General features: G+C 40.5%; 1 protein-coding gene across 6 annotated transcripts in view; it reads left to right on the top strand.

Moving 5' to 3' along the window:
- The window catches only part of tanc2b (tetratricopeptide repeat, ankyrin repeat and coiled-coil containing 2b), a 174,711-nt gene that overhangs the window by 7,790 nt on the left and 142,773 nt on the right, over positions 1 to 24,148 (top strand). For all 6 annotated transcript variants that reach the window (XM_004556729.4, XM_004556728.4, XM_004556727.4 and 3 more), the window contains exon 2: positions 10,441 to 10,544. The gene's annotated coding sequence lies outside the window, so the exon portion shown is untranslated. The remainder of the gene's footprint in view (positions 1 to 10,440; positions 10,545 to 24,148) is intronic.

Below are 24,148 nucleotides of genomic sequence, written 5' to 3'. Positions count from 1 at the left end.
TATAGTGGGCTCCTTGTTGTTAATACAGCTGCCTTCACTTGCTTTGTGTGCTAAAGCAGGGTGTGACGATAAGAGTAGGAGTGTAGAGAATAGGAGTTTTATGAAAAGTAGCATTGTTGAGAGTCCAGAGACAGAATTGTTGTCAATGATACCCTTTGTATTTAGGAACTACAATGAATAAAATACAGTAAGAAAAAGAATTCCAGTGGCTGGAGAAAATACAGACCAACCAGAACCCTGCTATTAGGGTGCAGACCCATCTCAATCTTGATACAGATACCAATTCTCTAATTGTTATACATGTTGTATAAATACATATGTACAGGTGGTTAAGGTTGTAGAGAAAGTGAAAATGCCTTTGTGTTTTTTTGCCATGGTGACGCTGCACCACTGTCTGCTCAGCTGTGTTCATACTCTGCTACGTGTGACGAGTGTTTAACATGGTGGAACCGCTGTGCTTGACAACTACAGAAGCATCTTTTTTTTTATGCTCTGATAAAGATCTTTCATGTCAGTGCTTATCATATATCCGAAAGCACGACAAATAAGGAAAGCATTCTTATTTAAATGCAGTTGGTCTCCACTTAAAGATCAACTTCCTGTGCACCTCTGCATGTCTTCCATCGTTACTTATGCATGTCCTGTTGCTGTCCATGGAAGTCTCTTTCTTACCACATGTACATCTGCACAGCGTGGACCTCAAACTTGTCCAGAAAGTAAATATCAACATCTGTGGTAAACATCAAAGTTTAATATTGAAGATTATCTTAGCAGATCAGAACATGGACCCAAGAGTCATTGGTAGGCCTTGTTGGGGGATGAATAGAAGCACTAGAGGTGCTTCAGAAGGCACAAAATAACCTTAAAGGGGTGCTCTCAGACACATTTTTATGGGTTGAGTCCCAGAACGTTTTGGACTTTGATTTGGCTTCTGACCACATTCTACTGCACTTTAGCCCTAGCCTGTACTGCTCTAACTTTAGTAGTATTTAAACGATTTTGTCAACCCCTGTTTAAAGGACAATAGTGGACGTTTATTCTCAAAGCATTTCATGTGACCTTAAATCTCTCAAGAATGAGCTTAAGTTGCTGAACCCTGACCTCTGGCGTGCTAAATCAGTTGGTGTACCATGGATATTTTGAGTATTTACACATTCCTGTGAGTTGATGACATTAGTTTCTTATCAGCAGTAAGCAGGCTATTCTATTGTATTTTCTGGTTTGCCCAGTTTGTGTCACCAAATCCCTATAATTTCTTTCCAGTAAACAAGTCTTCAGGTTTCCAGTCCAGCTTCTGGGTTTCTCTCACTGTCCTACAGTCTGATTCAATATAAAATTGAATGACACAAGGTGTACATTCAGTGGGATTCGTCTATTTTTACTGTCAGATTAAGCAAAAATTGCCTCGACAATTTTTATGAAACCCAGTAGAGCGATGGAGCCTGGGGGGAAAAAGATACTTATGAATTTCTTTACACATTGGTCTCTGTGGAGGACTGTGTACCTTTCATTTCCCCCCCCCTTTTTTCCAGTTATAAATATTGAATATATTTTCGACCAATATATAATCAACAGTGATTAGAACAATTGCAGAATGAGAGATCAAAACAAATCCCTAATGATTTTTTTTCTGTATGCAGCACCAAAGAGTGCCAAAAAAAGAAAATATATTTTTGCTAGTGTATCACAAACCCAGAGGCTTGCCTGGCTTAAGTTGATTAAAAATAGATTACATGCAGCTTGAAAAAAATGTACATAACTTTTAAAAAGAAAAAAGAACAAGGCAGTTGTACCTGCTCAACTGAGATCCATCAACTTGTGTGCAGTAATTGTGGTTTCAATGATACTTGAATGTCAAACTTGTTACTGATACCCAGGAAAATACTTCATACCATTTTCAGTATTACAGGGAAGAAGAGAAAATTAAAGTCAAGTACATACTGTAAATGTTTCGCAGCAATGTGGCAATCAGAAAGCATATAAGTAAATGACATTCTGTGACTACAAGCAAAGTAACTGTTGCGGTGAGATTGATAAATATCCTGGAAGCAAATACATTAGAGGATTACCCGGCAACCGGAGCCTGGAATGTCCACGAGTGACCAGCCTTGAGCTTCAGAGTGATGTGCAACTATCAAATTGCTTCCAGTGTGTTCCCAGCTTAACTGCTGATCGCTTGCAGACATTCCAGGCTCCCGCTGCCTACGATGGGACATCATGATATTGATGCTGTTCCAGTAATCCAATGGTAATTTTTTGTATCTTTATCGATCTACAGGTTATAGTGGGATAAATCATTGTGATCATCGTCGTCACTTGAACTAGGGGGCACTTGATGGTAAAAAAGTTGAATTGTGCACGAAAGTTTAAATTCCAGTAAATAAAGTAGGCTAAACTAAACATTGTTGAACTTGTGGTCACGGTATGTTACTAAGTACAAGTAGAATAAAAATGTATCTGTTTGAGCTCTAATTGAGTACACAGGAAGGCTGGCGCTGGAAACTATTACCCCACAAAAGCATTTCAAGGTAGTAGTTTGAACTTGTACAGATTTCTGTTGCAATAACTGCATAAAAAATGTTAACGTACAGTATAAGTTTTCAAAAGAAGCAATTTTGTAGACATAATGCTTGACTGAGTATGTTGAATGCACTGCCTTCAAGCAGCAACTGTTGATTGAAGGACTCGTAGCTAAGTGAAGTGGCCCTTTCTCTGCTTACTGTCAGTGTGGAGCCCTGTAATGCTACGTGGCACAGCGTGCAGGCTATTTTTAAGACTCCTTTAAGCGAAACTATTGTATTTTACTGAGACCAACATGGGTAAGCCACGCACACTTTGTGAACATAAATTTGAGAAAGGAAAGCACCTGCAGATCAAAAAGATTTTTTCTCAGTTCATGCAAATGTTAGTTTACTGACCACAATCCCTGCAGCTGCATGGGTTTGTCCTTTGCAATGAAAAGTCTCAGCTCTGGCTCTACTGGGGCATGCTTCTACCACTCTGTATTCTTTTTAAAACTTAGAGTAATGTAAGTAGAATGCAAGCTAATCTAACTCTGTATTTAAAGAATCTGTGCTTGTGTGATAAAGCGAAATATTGTGAGTTAACCAATAAATGACCTTCTTTACAGAACGCTGGAGCTCATTTTAATAAAAAGTGGCTTGTTTTCAAGGTAGGGGAGTGGTCTACTGCTTTAGCCTCCAGTCTCCAAAATATGTCCTTGTTCAGGCATGAGGGCTCATTGTGTTAGCAGTCAGGACACACAGTCCCCCCCTGAGTGTGTCTAAAAATACTCCACATCACCTCTGCCCCAAACTACACATGGATAAAGAGAAGCTGCATGTGCCTGGATGAGTGAACATGCAAATACACAGCGCGCAGACTGCACTAAATGCATTTCTCTTTGCGTCGAACACTTTACATCGCAACACTCTCAACAATCTGTACATGTAGCACTGCATGCTGACCTCTGGCATCAACAAGGCAGACCCAGAGGTCTGCCACTCACTGGATATTTTCTCTGTTATCCCATCTGGCACTAACTCCACTTTCAAAGTCAGTCAAATTACCTTTCTTCCCCATTCTGATGCTTGGTTTGAACTTCCTTAGATTATCTTGACCATGTCTATTTGCACTGAGTCTGTGTCATGTGATCGACAAGACTATTGCTTTTTCTGTTCCTGAGCAGCCGAAACCGTACTAACAAAGTGGATGAGCAGATATGCTAATTCTGATATCACACCAATATTGGGCACTATGATCAGTTATTAGATGTCTGTAGAATATGCGATAGCCTAACTAGTTGATTCATGTTGTTTGGACAAGCAAAATCGTTGCTTTTCCCATTTACGTCTCACAGGCACATGTTTCTAATTTTAAGCGATGTGATTTCTGATTGGCAAGATTTAAAGGAAGCATGGCTTACGCAGTTCCTTGATGGCTCTTTATCCAGGGCTGAAAGGACACAGGGAACCAGCCTTCCCTCAAGGTTAGGGTCAGCTACTTTCACAGTGGGCGACAGGAAGCCAGAGAGACTGCCGTCTCTAAACGTCTAATGAGCCTCTAATTGATATCCAGCTGAAAACCCCACAGAGTGTTAATGCCAGTTCCAAGGAAACTATATTATGTCTTGTCTTCATTAAGCAAACAAGACACAGAAGGCCTTGAAGCATACATTTTTAACGTGGAGTCACAGAGGTAGTTGGCTAGTGACACGGTCAGTGTTTCCTGTGAGTCACATTATATATACACTGTGCTTTTTCATGTTTATTTTCAGGCTGGAGAGCCATTAAAAGCTGAGAAAATTAGCAGTAACTCTGCTCATTCATGTTCTTGCTTTGGACTGTCAGTCTTTATGCTTCCTCCATGTGTATGTCTGGTGTCTAGATATAAAAAGAGAGGCGGAAACATATTTCACAGGGGGCTCTACTTTAGCTGCAATATTAGCAACTGAGTAATATTTCTTCATCACCCACCCTTTTATGAGATGTAACTGCAGTAATGAGATGAATTCTAAGAAAGGGGCTAATCCTGGGCAATGCTTTAAGCCAGCTGCCTAACCACATCCCATTCGCCATGCTGTGGAGGCTTCAGCTCTTCTGCCAGGACGGCTTACAGACTGTGTTTGCTTAAACGTTTCATTCATCTTGATTAACATCTTGATTATAAGATGAAGCTCAAAATAGCTGTTGCAGACTTTTCAAGCTTTGCTGAGTGTAGACCAGCAGATGGCATGTGTTTGTTTAGGAGGTTCGTAGCATTTTAAACTTGATGTCTCATAATTCAGCGTGATTCGATAAAGGCATGAAACATTGTCATTCGAGCATGTACCTCCAACTCAAAGCGCAGCACACCTGCCGAGCTGCTGTTCAGATGTTCTATTTTTGTTTCCTGTGATAAAACGTTAAGCACATAGGCAGCTGATTTCTTAAGTAGGTGCTGGAGGTGTTTGTGTTGTTTTACAGCTTATACTTGTATATCTAGTTTTGGCTCTTCTGACAAAGCAGTCCAAAACCTTTGTGCTTGGATGGCATAAAGTGCTTTTAAGCCTCTCTCTGATGGCTCCCCACAAGGCAGCATTAGCAACATGTTTTAATGAGCTGAAATCTCGGCACAAGAGGCACCATTTCTCATTTTGGGCCTGGGAATAAAGGTCATCTGTGCTTAAAGGATGCTGAAGAAGGTGAGTGTTGGAAAGAGTGCTGCACCAGTTTAGGATTAAAGGCCAGACTGTCACTTTAGAAATTGCATTTTGGTCTTGGAAAAGTAATGGGGGGGAAAAAGCAACTGTGCAGCACTTACACATCCATTTCAGGGGAAATGCCTTGTTGTCTTCTGATGAGAGTAGATTTATGTTAGAAGTTGTAGATAAAAGACTAATGGGCCTGACTTGCAGTAGGCAGCAGCATTGTCTCTGATGCTTTTTATTTTTGCAGTATGGTGGGTGAGAGCAGGTGATGAAGTACTTTTGGATACAAAGCCTATGTGGTCATGTTGGATTTTTGTACCTATAAATCACCTGCACGTTGCACCTACAAGAGCTCTTTGGCAACACCGAGAGCTGGTTTGGAACTCTGCACTAATTGAGTCAACAGCGTTGCCGACTTTTATGCACCTCAGTGGCTTTATGTGGCTGAATCAGTGGTTCCTAAATGTTTCCACTGTGCGCTTGCACCTGATCGTGAAATATCTAGGAGGGAAGAAATTTCACAGACCGATTTGTTACAACTGTACCACATTAGAATTCCCCAACGTCTTTTAAACACTGACCAGTGGTAGCAAAAGTTGAAAAGTGTTGGTTAAATTTATGCAGATGGTGGACGGGTGTAACTGCTATGTGGACAGGTGTCCTGTGTTCATTACGTTCATTATACACAGCAGCATGTAAGCTGAGGAGGCTGCATGCTGCGCGGTAACAGTGTTTGCTAATGACATGACCAAGGTTTGCAAAGATGCCATTCTAGAAGCAGAAGACACTCAGCAGCCATCTTGGTAACCTCTTCAGGCAGTTATTTCATGTAAACAGGACCAAGGCTATCTAAATGAATGGGGAGAATTCCCTAAGTTTAATTCCAAGAAAAGACTTTAGTTACTTTGGCCCAAAATGAGGTTTAAAACACCTCTTGCCCATTGCAGGTAAACTTCTGCTATACTTATGCAAGGTTTGAAACATTGCAGCTTTACTTACACTTAGATTTAATTACACTTACTTACATCATATAATGAGTAAATTTGCTCATATGTTTCGTGGTTCAGCTCTTGACTGGCTCTTTGTGAACAACAAGTGATAAAGTGGGACCTTTACTGAATGCTACTACAGTTTTCCAGCTGCCAGCGACCTTTCGCTTGACAAGTGAAAGGTCGCTCGGTCGATTCCAGCCAGAGACACAAATCCCTGTGGGGTTTATGTCAGGATGGGCGTCTTGCATCAAACTCTGCCAAATCAAACAGGTGGAGCTACCTGCTGCGGTGACCCCTAGTGGCAAGGGAGCAGCCAAAAATAGCTTCCTATGCTTTGATACCGTGCATCTCACCTATAATGGATTGAAAAAATTCTTTTGTTATTTTTAAAAAGTTTGTTTGTTTCTATTTCTAAAACTAATTTGAATTTCATTGCCTCTTATGTGACCTGAGTCGGGGGCATAAAATTAATAACTGTACCAAGTTTACTCTAAATTAGTCTACAGCGTGTAATTAAAGAGCCCACCATATTAGTTTGCATTGCTTATTCTCTCCATCACCTGTCTTAATTGGTTTTTACTCATTTTAATTGGTGATTTATTTAAATATTTGTAAGTGATGTTAGGTTATCATGTGTTTTTTGTCCTAGATATCTCAGAAATGGAAAATGCGATCAGGGCCAAACGACCCTACTCTCTGAGCGTGTAGCTGCAGGCAAGTTTGTTTGAGTACCCGTTTCTCAAATTGGACAGAACAGTGGCTTCTTCATGATGTTAGCTTGAAAAGGCAAAAATGAAGTGCTAGCCTTTACACAGAGGCATTTGTATTACATGAAAGCTGAAACACTCATGGCCTTTGAGGAGGAGATGAGAGGGAAAGCTTAAATGCCTTATTTATCAGTGAAATGGGGACTTAGTGTGTTGGTCACATAATTTGTTTTGATCTTATTTCTTGGCCTGTTCGGCTAATAACACAGAAGCCCAGCAGACAAAAGAGAATTTACTTTTTATTCTGCCAGATGATTAGGATTTCTGTGGATGTTTTTTCATTTTGTGCACCAGGCTTAGCCGCAACAAGCCGTATCTTTCTAAACCAGACAAGCAGCACAGGGACGTGTTTCGCCCTTCTTTCTCTTCTAATCATCATCTGCTGGGGGGCAGCTGCCCAAACAATGTGACCCTTCTGGATTGGAGTGACAAGGGGAGTGGCTTTCTATGGCTTCTGCTAGCTCTCTCTAACCCCGAACCATTAGCTGTATTTCTGCAGACTGTTTCACTTGCATACGCACTAAACTCGCATAACCAGATCTCCTTGGAAATGTTATGTCAGATAAATTCACAGTAAGAAAAATTGCAGTTAAAAAATAGTGTTTGATAGAGGAGATGACATTTTATTTAAAGATCACGATGTGGGCTTTCATGTTTGCTTTCAATTAAAAAAGTCAAATGTTACCCCAAGCATAGCATCACAGACGTTATTTAGATTTCCCCTCTAAGCCTGCAAATCCCAGAACAAAAATATTTCTAAGCGTCTAACTCAGAATGATGGAGTTATTCTTACTGCCTCTCATGATTCCTGCTGTAATTTATTTAGACTTTTGGTTTGCTCAGCTTAATTAATGTGTTGGCAAGTTGGTGTAAAACAGATTAAGTCTTATAAAGTGTCCCCTACAGAGAGCAATGTGCAAACTATAATTAGAAAATGGGGGGAAAAAAGTATTCAAACTCTGCGTGACACCCTTGAGAAAACTTGATTACTGTGTTGCCGTATTCTTTTCTGTCTTTTGTGCAGAAATGACCTTCTGTTTCTTTTTCTTAGTTGATGTGGGAAATTTATCTACATTGAGTCTGGAGGATGGCAGCGGGAGACGTGAGAGTTGAAATGGGGACTTCAGAAAGCTTGAATGAAAATATTAAAACACACTGGAAGCTTTTAGGGAAATATTTGTTTCACAAAAACTGGTGCAAGTAATGTCCTCTCTCCAAAAGTGTGTGCTAGTTAAGTTGCTATTGAACATGATTCCATGTAGCTTTTTTGGTACAGTGCACATCCCTGCTATGTTGCATTTGCTGCATGTGACAACCCCACCCCCAACTTTCTGTCTTCTCACTGCTGCTGTCTTAATATAAAAAGTACCCAAAAATCTCTATGGGCCAGTGCAACTTTAAATTGGCTCTGTTATGCCTTTCCTTATTTTCTGTCATATATATATATATATATATATATATATATATATATATATATATATATATATATATATATATATATATATATATATATATATATATATATATATACATACACTCTGATGTAATGGTGGGTGCTCAGATTAATCATAATCAGTGTTTCTAATGAGGTCAGGATATGCACAACCAAGCCCTGTAAGCCAATAGCATAGGCTTCAGGCTGCTCTAAATGTTTGGTTTCTGTCAGGTTTTTTATACTCTTGGCTTCATATGGCATCGATTTCAACTCTGGGCATCTCTGGCACACAGCTCTACCAGGACACAGAAATCCTTGCCACTTGCTAGACCAGTAAAACAGAAGAAAGTTGGTTTAGGCCTCAGTTACACAGGCCGAGGGGAAAACGTGTATTTTCCAGCCAGCTTTAAGAGTTTCCTAGAGGTTGGTGTAAGTGAAATTGGTGAAAAAATACAGGGGAGTTCCAAAAACCTCCTTTCTTTGGTCACCCATGGTGCATGGATGACACTAGTGTTCGCAAACACTCATTAACCAATCACCAAACAGTAGAGAAACTTTAAAAAAATGTGCGACACAAAGCAGGAAATGGAGAAAGTTCACCTTCAAAGTAAAGGTGTAGCAGTAAGGCATAACTTAAACAGTTTCACTACCTCATAGGGTGTAGTTGGTGTTTACAGACAAGTGTAGTTCCATGCAAACTATAGGTCACTGTGTCAATCTCCTTAGCAACCAAAGTAATTGTGAGGTTTACGTGCACGGCAACATATATCTCTTTGTAACCAGTTTCATTTACGAACGGCAAACAACCTCTTGTAACCACTCACCAGCTGCTCAGGGAATACAGCTTTTCCCATAGCAACTGGTGCTCACAGAGGGGTCATCAAACCAGTCTTTAGGCCTGCGTTGCTGGTAGATGATATCACAGTAGCATTCAGCAACTGATCGCAACTGGTTGGGGAGTACTCATTTTTCCCTAGCGACAGACGGTTGTTAGGCGGTTGCCAGGCGGTCAGTTTTTTGTTGTTTTTGTTGTTTTGTTTGTTTTTTAATGGCCACTAGGGGGAAATACCTGAGGTTGCAAAAACACCTCTGGATGCTCATTTTAGGTCATATTAAGGGAAGAAAAAGTTAACATTTGCAAAAGTTGGTTACACTGAGTGTTTAAAATTATTATCCAGGGCATTATGAATGTTTTGTCCTCAGTTTCTCTCTCATGTCTACCCCATGCTTGACACTCCCCAACGTGGTCCACCTTTTTCATGCTGTCTCGGGTTAAAGGGTTGGGGAGGGGGGGGGGGGTTCAGACAGTGGATGAGGTGAGAGGCTGCACCAAGTCCCCGTTAGAGATGCATAAGTATTATTTTAAACTGTGAATCATGCAGGGATACTTTTGTAGAGTGTAAAATAAAAATATGAAGTTGGAATGAGCTCAGTGGGTCCCCTGTAGCTAATAAATGCTGCCGAAGATTACCGTACTTATGAGCATTAAGGGGGACGCAGTATGTGATGTAATGTAATGTTACCACTGGGTGGCCTGTGTGTATTAAAGATGTTAATTTAAATGCTCGACACTGGGAGCAGCCAAACAATAGCCGTTCACATTTACATCTCTCCGGTTCCCACTCATTTTCGTGTTAATCACATGGCTGCTAACATCACCCACACAGATATTTCGGTCCCTCTCTCCCCCGTCCTTAACTCAACATCTAATGACATAATCAGACTTTCGGTCAGACTACTTAGAGCCTCTACATCACAACTTTCAAAGCAGTACTTTATGTCAGATTCCACCCTCTGTGGAATATGACAACTGTCTGCTGTCCCAGTCCGCCCTAACAATCAGGCCTTGTAGCCCTGAAAGCTGTTTGTGTTCTCTGTTGGAAAAAGATCCACAGCAGAGTGAACAGTGACAGGTCAGGCTGTTCACTCTGTGGACTTGCCACTCCACTGAGTCGGATGTCAAATAGTGTCTGCTGTTTCTCTTGTGTGTCAATACAAGGCCCTTTCAGTTCATTGCTCACCTTAAAGTGTTTTATTTCACTGTTATTGCCTTTGTAGAGAGCTGCTGGGTGTCCCCTCTGGAGAGGGTTTGGGACTGTGGTTCAGCCCAGCGAAATGTAGCGCCTCGCTGCCCTCAAAGCCGGATTTGTTGTCTGCTCATGGTGAGTCTTCTTAAGTTTCATGGCACAGGAACCGGTGTGTAGCTGGGACCTTTTTACACCTACAGATGCACCACAGAAAAGTCCTGGGGTATAGGAACACTCACAGAACAGTAGATATGTTGTTAAGCTTGCAATGTGTAAGTAGGCCACAAAATGAGAACAAAAACTGTCCTGTAATTATAAAGCCGAAAGCTTTTGTTAGTATACAGAGCATGTTTCTTAAAAAAATGACTGTGGCTTAAAAAAACAGGAACTTGTTTTCCCCATTTGTTTACTTTATTACTCTGTTGTGGTATTGCCATGGGGGAGGTCTTTATCAGGAGGAAAAGCTGTAAAACTACTAAATAAATAAATAAATAAATTAAAAGTGCAAAATTTATGCCCTCCTTCACATTTTCCAAAACTGTCCTGTGGGCCAGATTGTAGACCTTTGTTTGACACCCTTGGTTAGAAGGCTAAACTGGGAGTTAGCAGCTTGCTTGTTTAAGTGGCACTACATTTCAAGCTGCTATATACGGAATGCTAATTCTAGCAAATTGTTTCTTTCAAATTTGTGTTATTTAAAGATTTAGTAGTTGAACATGTAACACTTGTTTTTCAGGAGACGGGAGTTGGGAATGTGAGTTAACTCTGAAAACTCTGTCAACAGGAAATAAATGCATGAAACATAGAGCCTGCTTCTTTTTCACTGTGAATTTCCATAGTCCATACGGTAGAGGTGCTGTCTTCTCTTAAAGAAGCTGTCTATCAAAAATAGTCTTATTTTTCAGAAGTGTCCCGGGTACTGATCGATGCTCCGGCTTGAGGTCATATGTAATTACTTTGAGACCAGCCAGCCATGAAATTGTTGTTTGGGTCTGAAATGGATCCAAAGTCAGAGCAAGACCTTCTGGTGTTGTCACAGTCAGAAAAACTATAACCCACACAGCAGCATGAGGATGTGGTGCGATAATTTCGAGGGCCGGTAAGGAGGTACGAAAATGCGTAATTTGTCAGCGACCTCTGCAGTCTTATTACCAGGACAAAGTGTTGTCTCATCCACGTGCGTTTTGTCCATAGTCCGTTTCGATGTTCAAGTGTGCGCCTGAAGACGAACGACTTCTGTCAGCTGTTAAAGTGGGTTCAGGAGCTCCCAGGCTGCAGAGAGGTATGCAGAGCGACAGTCACTGGCTCACATGTATGCAGCTGTGGCCTGCAAGATGTGAGCAGGCAAATGGAGTGGAAGAGTAGTCCCATTAAACCCTGGCTCTCCTCTGAGAAAGAGGCTAACAGCTCTGAACGCTGGCCTCTCGCTCCCTTGCAGAAAGTGCTGACACAAATTTTTGTCTGACTAAAATGCCTTCTGACCGCATGACACTGGCTCTTTTCTTCTTCCTCAGAGATTCCTCGGCTGTAAAGCTGGGACTGTACAAAAGGGACACAGTCTGCGAGTGCTGTTTAGGAGCTGGCGTAAATTATAATCATAAACTGCTGCAAAGGTCTGAATTACTCACATTTTAGCGTGTGAAGGAATTTCTTTGTTTGAGCGGTTGATTTGATTTATATGCATAAATCTTTTAGATTTCCCCTCTTCTGGACACCCATCTTGGTAAACAAGTCAAAAATGCACAAATCTCGGGGCTTGGACCAGAGGAAGGCTGCTTTGTCCCCCTTTGGCCATCAGCGTGGACCTGTCAGTTTGTGATTGACGTTGCGTGGCGGCTCCCGCGTTGGTCACTGGTGCGAAGATGCAGAAATATGACAACATCTCCGGGCGCATAAAATGCTGGCTTCTAGTGCTTCAATTGTGCATGTCATCCAAAGTGATGTGGTGTTAACCCTCTGGAAACTGTAGGCGTTGGTGGTTTGCACTATATTCTAGTAGCTTCAGTAGTTTTCTATAAGCCTCAGCTCATTTTTACAGTAAAGGAACTGCATTTATAGACTTGCTCACTATAGTATTAGTCATATTTTGATCAGTCACATGCTTTAGGCAATAAATGTCTGCTCAGTGCTCGAGGGGACAATGATGAGAATGATCTGTGTTGTCAAGCTGGTGAAGGGAATCTGCTTGGTCTCCAGTGGGTTGTGTGGGTGGTTAGCTACAGCCCACAGCTACTGAAAGAGAGCTGTGTCAAATCTGACACACTGAAAGCCACAAACGCCAACGCTAGGAGCCAGTTGTGAAGCAAACCAATTTAGTTGCAAGATAAATTCTGTGTACGTTTAGGGAGAGCTGCCCTCGCTGGCTTGATTTTGTTTTTTTGCTTTTTGTTTTTTCCCCTCCAGTTTGTAAGTCCAGAACGGTTTCGCTTTGGGTCGTGTTTGTACTTGTAGTCAAAAATCCATTCAAGATTATGAGCAGATAATACCAGGGATTATTTTCCAAGTAGCTTGAATGTTCAGGGGATATGTTTCCTCCAGCTTGAACATTGCTTTGACTTGAGTATAACACAGAAACCACAGACCTCGGTTGCCAAATAGTCAAAGAATGAAAGAATAAAATGCCTTTCTGGCTGCTGTGAATGGGCTGGTGCATGTCTGTCTTTTTGTTAATGAAAAACAGTCAGAAATTCCTTAACACAAAACCTACCTTACTTCTCATTAAATTCTTGACTTTCCTGATGAGTTTATGATGTTGATCATTTTTTTCAAGTCTTATACATTAATTTGTAAATTATCAACCTGTTTAGACACCCATCAGTGCAGCTAACATTCTGCATAGTGCCATATATTTTCCTTAGGTTTTCAGTCAGATCCACCACTTCCATGTGACTTCCTGGATGAGTGACGTTTCTGGCACTGAAAACGCTACGTCCAGATGAACAGAATCAACTTTTTGGGATTTTCTTACCTGGATGATTGAGCATGCATCAAGACTTCTTGAATGTGATTCCTTGCATCATGCCATGATCAAATTGCATATCTTGAAGCATTAAAACAGAAGTCTAAAAACCAATAAGTGCTGTGACGGTGGATCTATCAGCCCGCACAGCCCATACGATGGTGGCTTAGTTCTCAGCACTGCTCCCTGGGTTCAAACTGGGGCAGTTCACTGTGTGGAGTTCGTGTGTCCTCTCTGTTTTTGCATGTGTATCCTCTGGGAGCTCCTGTTCCCTGGGGTGCTACACGGTGGCTGTACACTGCTCCTAATACTTTGGATGGATTTAATGTTTAGGTTTCCCTATGAAAATAGATAAAGGATAACTCGCCCTCTATCTTACCTCTGTGCTTGGGACAGCTCTAGCTTAGTCATGCTTGCCAGCTAATGCCGTTGATAGTTAAGCGGGAAGCTGGTGAGGGATTACATAATTGTCTCTGCATAGGTTATTTCAGCTGAAAAGCAGAGGAACAATCCTGGCTGAAAAACACACTTGTAAGAAATCTCATCCTCTCTTTCATTTACCTTGTGGACAGGTTAAGAAAAACAACAGTATAGTTTTTTTGTTAGACTCTATTGTCTGCACTGCTGGTCTGGCGGGGGGTGTGGGTGGGGTGGGGTGGGGGGGTGTCTGCTGATTTGGATGCTGTTAGCTATAATGTACTGTAATTGCCATGCAGCTCATTGAGGATTTTAGGCCAATGGCTTTGAAGCTGGACACATTGATTAACTCTGGATTCGGTGGTTTGAGGTGAGAGGGAGCTGCATTGGCTTTGAGCAATGATTCATTCGGGGGGTGGGGGCATATTGGAAGTTGTACATGAAAGGGCTTTTTATTCTCATGTCCTGTGAGGATTTCTGTTTTGGGGTTTTCAGTAGAGTATACATATATTTTTGCAAGACCAAGCATACATATATTGACATTTTTGTCATCCACAGTCCAAATAACAGAAGCTATGATGGACAGATGATGGTGCTATCATGGTAACGGGTAGATGAATTATCGTTGGTTATATTTCTCATTAGAAAAAATATTTTTTGTTATGAAAGAACGTGCAGTACTGAGTCTTACTTTGAAATTATTATCTTCCATGGTAGCAGTGGCAAAGAGAAAATCCAGGTTAGAGTTGCTAAAAGCCTTCATTTTAACAGCTGACGTAGTCCGCTTAAAGCCGTGTCATTAAGCATCATAATGCTGCCCGGCTTCCAGTGGTCTCAACAGTGACCACAGTGAACTAGCCAGGCTCCAACACAGGAAATGAAGGACGGAGAATTCAATTTGTGCTAATGTACGGTTTGAGAAATAACATGGCGTGAACAGCATGAAAGCAAATGTGCATTGTAGTCTAGACTGAGCTGTACCACAGTTTCCTTAACATTTTTTTCCTCATTTCAGTTCATGCATAATAATTATGAGGGGGGGGGGTCATAAACTCCTACCCTGTAAATCATAATCTTTTCAGTCAGTGGCCCAAGTCCACCTCAATTTGCCCTGTGTAGTTTATTGTATTGTGTTTGGACGTAGTGCAACGAGACCACGGGAGCATCTGGACTTTTTCTTGTAAATGATGCTGGTGAGGTGTGTAGTCGGACCAAAGTTTTAAGAATATGCAGACTATGTAGACATTTCATGCGAAACCTCATCATCATTGCCAAGTCAATCATGGTTTATCTTCATCACAGTATTTAGCGGATGTAATGAGTGCATGGGATTGCCAATATGCCTTAGACGCAGAGGTAAACAGAGACATCCAGTTATCATCTGGGCTGTTGGGGGAACTCTTTTAAAGTGAGTTTCCTTTGGGACCATTCATGCACAGGTTTGCTCAAATCCGCTCCTCCCCTCTCATCTATGCCAGCCATCTTTGACAGCTGGGCTCAGCTAACAGCTGCTGCCCCTCCCCCAGAATCTAACTGTTAAACAACAAAAAGAGTTGGCGGCAACTGTGCTTTGTAGGAGAGCAAATTATCTTGTAGATGCACAGAGTGTGTGTTAGGGCTGAACGATTATGGAAAATAATCTAATTGCGATTTTTTGCCCCAATATTGCGATTGCGATGCGATATGCGATTATTTTTTAAGGTCTTTGTCTTCTGTATTATTAAACAAAGACAAGCAATACATCATATAGTATGGCCAATACTATATTACATTAATTTTAAACTGTTCTTTCCTGGAAGACAGACCTCTGTTATGATGACATGAGGTGATGCATGAATTGATGACTGACATTTTTATTTAACTTCTTCAATCACAACAGTATATTTGAACATACACAATAGTTTATTTTTAGCTTACAAACATCTGAGCATAAAGTGCTGGCAAGGAACCCTGGTGTAAACATTAAAATGAAAGTCAGTACAATGTGCAGATTGCAGAAATATACATAAAAAAAATCAGTGGCTTTACCACACTCAGTTTTTCGACATCTGTGAACTACTAGACAGTCATTCAATTAAAAAATAATATTAAATAAATAAAACTAATAAATAAAAAATACACACATCTTACTGATCTCTGCAGTCAGTAACATTACACATAAAGTGCAAACATAATAGCAATTGTATAAACACACACACAAACACGCCTTTAAAGTTTAAAGGCGTGAAATTGGACGGTCTAGTTCTGATTAGCGTCACCGCTGTCTCGGTGGAGTTTAATAAACTCGGCCGTCTGCTTCTTGCTATCTAAAATATAACCAGACACTGGTGTAAATTCTCGACTGTCTCATACTTCTGTTTAATAAGTTTTCTGTTTGACGTTTAGTCAGCTGTGTGAAAACCAAGGAGGAACCCACCTGGGGGATTAATAAAGTTTTATTTTATCTAATCTAATAACTTTAATCTCAGCCAAACCGATTTACTCATGAACAAACAAAACACTGAAAAAAGCCCAACAATAACATTTTTAGGTTGTCTAAGTGACTTATATATTACGTTTAACCCGAGCAGCGAAACTCCGCGGTGATCTGAAAATGATGTGCCGGGAGTTGTGCCGTTCTCGGCCGCATCAGTAACCCTCGAGCTCCCGGCTAGCTGTCGAGCTGGTGGGTAGCAGACGCCTCTGAAAACGTCGAAGCACTTTTGCAAATATGGGATATCTTGATAAACCGAGCAGATATTTGATGTTTACACAACTACTTTCTCGCCTGAAAATATGTTAAAAGTTTATTTTGTGACCCAGAAAGATTAGTATGAGTAATTTTAAAACTTAGTAGCGGCCGCCATTGCTGGAAACTGGAGTTTGGCTGGGCCGCGCTATGAATTCTGGGATATGGTAGTAATTTGGACAGCCTTCGGCGCGTCGCTGTGACGTAATCGGTCTACAAATGCGGCCTCAGGAGGATGCAGCCCATGAATTTGGACATGTCCAGAGTATAATCGCAGCCTTTGCGGTTAGAAAATTGCACTTGATCATGTCGCGATATTATCGCAAATGCGATATATCGTTCAGCCCTAGTGTGTGTGGTCCCTCTTGGACGGGGTTGCAAGGTGTAGATTGACCTTTTTTAAATGTATTACACTTTCATTCTCAGTGTCTTTCAGTGGGGAGTTTGGTAGGATTTGATAAGTAAAGCAAAGCATTTTTGGAAAGAAAAAGATTCCCTGGTGTAGGAGAGAAAAACATCCGGTCGTAAGAGATTTCCAAACTTCTGTGATCTTCACATAGCCAACGCTTATCTTCTCGGTGAAACACGGGACTTCTTATGTTATCCACCAACACAACTTCCATATATGTGGCAGTTACTTTGTGGAACAAGTGTCCGTTGTTGAGGCTATTCTCTTTCTGGCAGTCTTCCTTTGTAAAGTTCAGAAACTAAACTTCCTTGTGAGGCTGTAAAACAGCTTGTGATTTATTTTGATGAACGGAGCTAAGATTACGCTTTCACATTTTCCAGGTTTTTATGCAAAGATGTAAAGATTCCTGCAACACTGAGCAAAATCACTACCGCTGTAGTAAAATGATGCAAATGGGGAGTATTATTTACTCAAGCATAATAAAGTTTTTTTGTTCATAAAAAGGTCATAGACTATTTAATTTTGTTTTATTTATACAGTGGCAATTCTCAATAATTTCCTTTACTGTACAAGGACTAATTATGTTCAGATTATATTTGTAGTGATGCTTATTTCAGCCAGGAACAAACCCTGTTTTTATTCTGATCTTGAGGAGATAAATGTGATGGATATCATTGTGATTTATGCAAAGGAACATTTTTCTACGTCTTCACCAGTTTGTGATCTGAAATTAATTTAAGGGTTGGGATTGGTTTAGGTAAACATGCAGGCAGTTTTATTTCCTCGGTAGCAGCTCCACTGGCTACTACATAAGCTTGACTGCTAAGTGTGCTCTTTTGTATCACCTTTTAACCTTAGGTTATACAAGGTGCTTCAACAGCCCACACAGCAATGCAAGGTGCTTGTCTTCTTCTGAGGCACTTGACTTTGGTCCAGCAGGGTCATTAGTGGCCCTAGTTCCCTTTAGTTGACTACACTGGAAGGGTTAGGGGGTCAGCAATGCTCCTCGAGGACCTTCCAGCCTTCCTCCCCTCACATATGATGACAGCCATAGGGGATGGAGAGCACACGAGAAAAAACGCACGGGACAATAAATGACTGCAAATGCATTAGAGATTCTCACACTGGAATAGCAACAGGGAACAGAAATGATGTATTAAATGTGTTATTTTATTCCCCCCCCCCCGACCACAGAATCCCACCTGGCTGTTGCGATGGCTTTTTTTTTTTTTAATAAATTTTTGGGGCATTTTTTAAAAGCCTTTGTTGGACAGCTGGAAGCAGACAGGAGAATGAGGAGAGCGCGCAGGAAATGGTCTGTAGCAGAATCAAACTCAGGCCCCTGCAGCCTATTGGCATATGGATTACCTGCTCAACCAAGTGAGCTATAGTGGTGCCCCACGATTGCACTTTTTAAACACATGGTACTCAAAGAGGGGCCAGGGAACCTAAAGGTGTCTGCAACCCAATGGCAAGGGATGCTTTAAAAAAATAGTTATAAAAATTGTGCTCTAATATTTAAAACAGTACATGATTACAGATGGAGACCATTTATGCTTAGTCAATAGAAACTGTGATGCACAACAAATTATATTAAGTATGTTTAATTGATTTAAGGATTATGAGGGAGTCCCTGAAAAATGTCCATAAGGTCCCCAAAAACCTAGAACTGGACCCAGTATGGACAGTTTGTGTAAGGCTGGTGCAGTGTGTCTCCAGATGAACCTTTTTCTTTTGCTGAGGTTGGCAAGGCCTACATCAGTGTGCTAATGTGGAATGCTAAGGCGTGGTGAAAGATTCGTGACTTTGAGCAGAGAGGACGGATTGGAGGCGATGCTACATGGTTCCATCTACATGAGATTTCTGCACCCTCAGCTTGTAGGGAATCACATGTCCACATTCAGAGACATTCATACGTTATTGACCGCTGATGGCTGTTCAGCAGACCTCATCCAGGGACAATGCTGTATTCGCATTAATAATACAGTGCCTCATTTTCAATTAAACAGAGTGAAAAATGCTTTTTCTTGATTGATTGATTGATTGATTGATTGGTAATTTATTTCAACATGTGAACAATATACAAGTACATTTAGAAAAGAAATGAGAGAAAAAAAATATACTATACAAATTACATACAAAAAAACATTCTGATTAATTTACATGTTGAAAGGGAGTGGGAAGAAGTATACACTTGTGCGTGAAAGCTCATTAATTTCCACAGCACATCCTCATCAACCCAACAGTCTTAATGACTAAAGACAAATAATTGTGACGCCACAAGAAAACAATCAGTCATTTAATGAAATCACTTGCTGTATAAGTGTCTTTCAATTAAAGCTCCTTAATGCATTGCTGCTGAAGTGAAAATGACATGCGTGACTGCCAACGTGTATGAAAGTGTTCATAAATAAAATATGTCCAATTTTCTTTGAAGCCTGGATCGTTTTTCTGTGCGAGTGTGGGAGTAAACCAAAGCTCCGTCTTCCCGAGCCACCAGACGTGATTGACACACTGTGATCTAACAGACATTTATTGGTAGTCATCAGATTGCCATCAGGGGTCAGGGGCTAGCCAACGTGCTAATTGGGTCTTGGTTTGCCGTGTCTGCACTTTCAATCAAACGTCAGTCCAACCCGTGACAGAGATCTGGTCGTGGGATGAACTGGAAGAGCAAGTAATTTAAGATGTTTTCTCTCCCTCCCACACTTCCTTCTGTCCTTTTGTACTCTCTGCTCAAAGCTAGATTTATAGTTACAAATGGCAACCTTGAAGGCACCATTACCCTTGTGAAGCCCACTAATGCCTTTTTTTTGTGGTGGTATATAGATGGCTCAGGACTTAACAATCTGGAGGATAAAAAGGATTAAGTTAACTTAAATTTTAAGTTGGTGATAAAGCTACATATTTTGTTGCTGATTACATAAAAAGGAGACCATGTCCCTGCAATCTGACACTGGCTGTTTAATCACAGTCGTTTGCAGGTTGACTGCAAACGCATCTCCTGTAGAAACTGTCTGTGGATGACATGAAAGGTGATTAGAGAGAGGTGCTGCTAATTCGCAGTGGACAAAAAGTTCTTCACAGAGTGAACATGAACGTGGTGGTGGCATACATGATGATACAAAAGTGGAACAATGCATAATTCATCAGGAAAAGTATTCCTCTCCGAGCTCAGTCTCTGCTTCAGTGGAGCCCCGTTTATATCCACGCCAGTGTAATTTGCAGACTTATTTCCCCAGACGTGAACAAAACAGAGGCTGTTGTCAACAATCACTTTTGACAATTGGATCTGTTTTTCTGCCTTATTTATGAGTGGATAAGCTCAGTAAATGGGAGAAAGTAATTTTGCCAGCACCAAATGTCAACGTGAGTACCCCTTTGACACACCTAAACGACTCTCTCTGACTCTCTTCTTCTGTTGTGTTAAATGGCCTTTCCTTATTGATCGGTTCTGTTCTTGTCCTGTGGTTTTGAAACCATACCCTTGTCCTGAAGCTCTGATAACATTCTCCCTATACCCCTGGGACATGTTGAATACCACACATGGACTGTCTGTGGGTTTTCCTGACGTCACAGGCACTATCTGTGGATGCCAAAAATAAAGATGGACACTTAATTTTACCTTCGTTGTCAGGTTTCTCTTCACCTTCAGCTAACTGACAATCAGGGATGACTAATTTTGGTCTCTGTCATCTTATACAGCACTCAGTGGAGGTTTTTGTGTCATGGTGTAAATGAATCAGCACTGCACATTAGGGCTGCCACAAACGATTATTTTGATAGTCGACTAGTCACCGATTATTTATGCGATTAGTCGACTAATCAGATCATCATCCACTGGACATAAAACTACAGCTTATTGCACCAGCAGCATCTGCTCTTATATAACTATCATTAGCTTACAGCTTTAAGCTTTTAAGGTGCTAACTAAAAATAAAGACAAGATGATAGTTTATTCAATTTTAATGAAATTTGCAGATTGTTTCGGTAAAGTTTAATAAACTCCTTGCTATCTAAAATATAACAGGACACCGGAGTATATTCTCCAGCATCTCACACTTCTGATAATCAGCTGTCTGCTTGACGTTTATTCAGCTGTGTAAAAACTATAACTTTAATCTCAGCCAAACCGATTTACTCAGGAACAAATAAAATACTAAAAAAAAGCCAAACAATAACATTTTAAGTTATCTAAGTGACTCATATATATTTAACCTGAGTCGCGAAAGACGGCGGTGGGTTTGAAAACAATTTGCCGGGAGTCCGGTGTTCTCACTGCGCTAGTGACCTAGCCCCCGGCTAGCTATCGAGCTAGTGGGTAACAGACGTCTCCGAAAACGTCGGAGCGCTTTTGAAAATATGTGGTGTCCTGATAAACTGAGCAGATATTTGAGGTTTACACAGCTACATTCTCGCCTGAAAATATGTTAAACGTTTATTTTGTGACCCAGAAAGAATAATAAGAGTAATATTAAAACTAACTAGCTACCGCCATTGTTGGAAACTAAGCTGGGCCGCGCTATGAATTCTGGGACACAGCTGCTTCTTCTTCTTCGGGGTTTAACGACAGCTGGCATCCTTGTACATGCTGTGCTGCCATCTTCTGTTTCAGTCCGTTATTACACTCTTAAATCCTGCTATTATTCCTGCGTCTTTTGCGATCTTACAAAGCTTCAAACGACACGTCGACTATTAAATCGGTCGTCGACGATTTTGATAGTCGACGTAATCGTGACTAGTCGACAAATCGTGGCAGCCCTACTGCACATATTGGAGTGTTTCATACCCCATAGTTAATATCCGGTGCCTCATGTAGCATGGCAGATGTAGTGGGGTAATATTCAGTACTTCTTTCTTGTGTTTTTTAAAGTAGGGATGAAATTAATTTGGAACTTTTGTCTTAATGTTTGCCTTTGTTGAAGTTCTGAATTTTTACTTAGTTTTACTTTCATTTCATGGTTGACTGTAATTGGCTAATTGCATCAAGTGGAGCACAGTCATTGATTGTATATAAAAGATGGATGTGAGTGTGGGGTCTTGACATGAACGTGCCTTAACACTAGAACTGATGACATTTCTCTGTGTCCTCTAAGTCTTCCACAGCAGATAGATAGATAGATAGATAGATAGATAGATAGATAGATAGATAGATATGTATATATAAAGATTAGGGGTGCAACGATACACAAAATTCACGGTTCGGTTCGATATTTTTTCGATACAAAAATGTTCATGCTTTTTTAATTTGTCATTTATTAAAATTATAAATATATATTTTAACTCAAAAGTACAGTTTTTAAATTTAATGTTGCTGAAACAACAAAGGGATAAAATAATAAATCTATCTGATCGAGAAATCACTCATCTTTGGAAAAGAGTTTATTACAGAGAAATGGCTCTTTCCAAAATAAAAGCTATACTATACGCTTCTTCTGGGGTATACTCTCAGCAGCATATTAAACATATCAGGTCCCCATAAGGAGAATCATGTGCTAACGGCTGTCTAAATGACTCGGGTAAAGTTTGTAGCATGCGTGCTTGTTGTTTTTGTCTGCTTCCACTTGTCTTTGCACTAGGATGATGTCGGCGTAAATGTGCAGTCATATTCATTGTGTTCCCACTAGTGCTGTCAGCGTTAATCTGAAACGACGTTAACGCCACAACACGGAAAATCTCCGTTAACGAGTTACCGCGGATCGCCCCGTGCGTGGGGCTGGACAGCGTCAACACGTTAACGAGCAAACTGCGCTAACGCAGTAATTCCCACCCATGTAATTGAGCATTGCGTGGCACATTCAACATACTGTTTTACTTTTGTCCATGACGCACTTACCTTCAGGGTCATACTTCACATGAAGACCAAAATAGTTCCAAAGGCGAGGTCTGAATGAGGGTGGGGGAGGTTCAATTTGCCATGTTGCAACGAGCTTAACTTCTGTCTTGCTAGCTTGTGCTGCGCTCAGTGGATCTGCTCTCGACAGTGCAGCCTAGGCGGAGTAGTCGAACGCAGATCCACTGAGCTCTCAACACAGACAGCATCGTCAGAAGAAAAGTTGATAAAATAAATTAAAAATTTTGTATTGTTCATACATATGCGTACCGAACCGAAAGCACTGTATCGAACGGTTCAATACCGATATGAATATCATTGCACCCCTAATAAAGATGTGTGTGTGTGTATATATATAGAGATAGAGAGATATATATATATGTATATAGAGAGATATATATATATGTATATAGAGAGATATATATATATGTATATAGAGAGATATATATATATGTATATAGAGAGATATATATATATGTATATATGTATATATATATATGTATATATGTATATATGTATATGTATATATATATATATGTATATGTATATGTATATATGTATATATGTATATGTATATATATATATATATATATATATATATATATATATATATATATATATATATATATATATATATATATATATATATATATATATATATATAGAGAGAGAGAGAGAGATATAGAGAGATATATGAGACTGCTTAAAATATACGGTCGAAGCTTTAATGTGTTGTCTGCAGTGCATTTCAGCCCCAGTCATCTCTGTGTGTGTCCAAGGGTTCACTTTGAAGTGAACAGAGAAGAAACACAGCAGCTTTATTGGATAAGACCAAAGTTTTTTTTCAGATGAAGACCTTTGTAACTCTGTGGATTCATGAAGGAAGCCAGTAAGCCCCCTCGTGCCTTTACTCCACTTAGGAACCATGCTAAGCCTATCAACCAGTAAGCCGCACTTCATACACAACAGCCCAAGGCAAGGAAGTCCAACACTATCTGGCTCTGGTACGCAGTGATACAAAGTTACTACAAGGCCTCCGGCTAAGTGACATGTTGTCAAGCTTTTTAGGAAAATGAATTTAATTTGGATGCACACATCAACTTGAAATAGGAGTCGTACTCGGTTGTTTAGCGCTTCCCTTGAAGTGGCCAAATCAACACATTTGGGTATCATTTGAAGCCTGCTCATGTCAGGCAGAAGGAGCTGACAGCGCAGAGGGAAGCAGGGTTACTTAATTCTGTGTGAAACCAGCTTCGGGCTGGCACTGGAACCATGTGACAGCTGAGCCAGGACACGATGTGTGGGAATGTTATTAGAAGTTATCCTAGCCATTTTGTGCTTTCATTTAAAAGGCCTTTAAAAGAGTATTCACACTTCTTTGGTAAGGTTTTGT

This window comes from Maylandia zebra, linkage group LG8 (assembly GCF_041146795.1).
Source record: "Maylandia zebra isolate NMK-2024a linkage group LG8, Mzebra_GT3a, whole genome shotgun sequence".
NCBI lineage: Eukaryota > Metazoa > Chordata > Actinopteri > Cichliformes > Cichlidae > Maylandia > Maylandia zebra.
The sequence above is the reverse complement of the archived record's forward strand: the minus strand, read 5'-3'. Positions and strand labels throughout refer to the sequence as shown.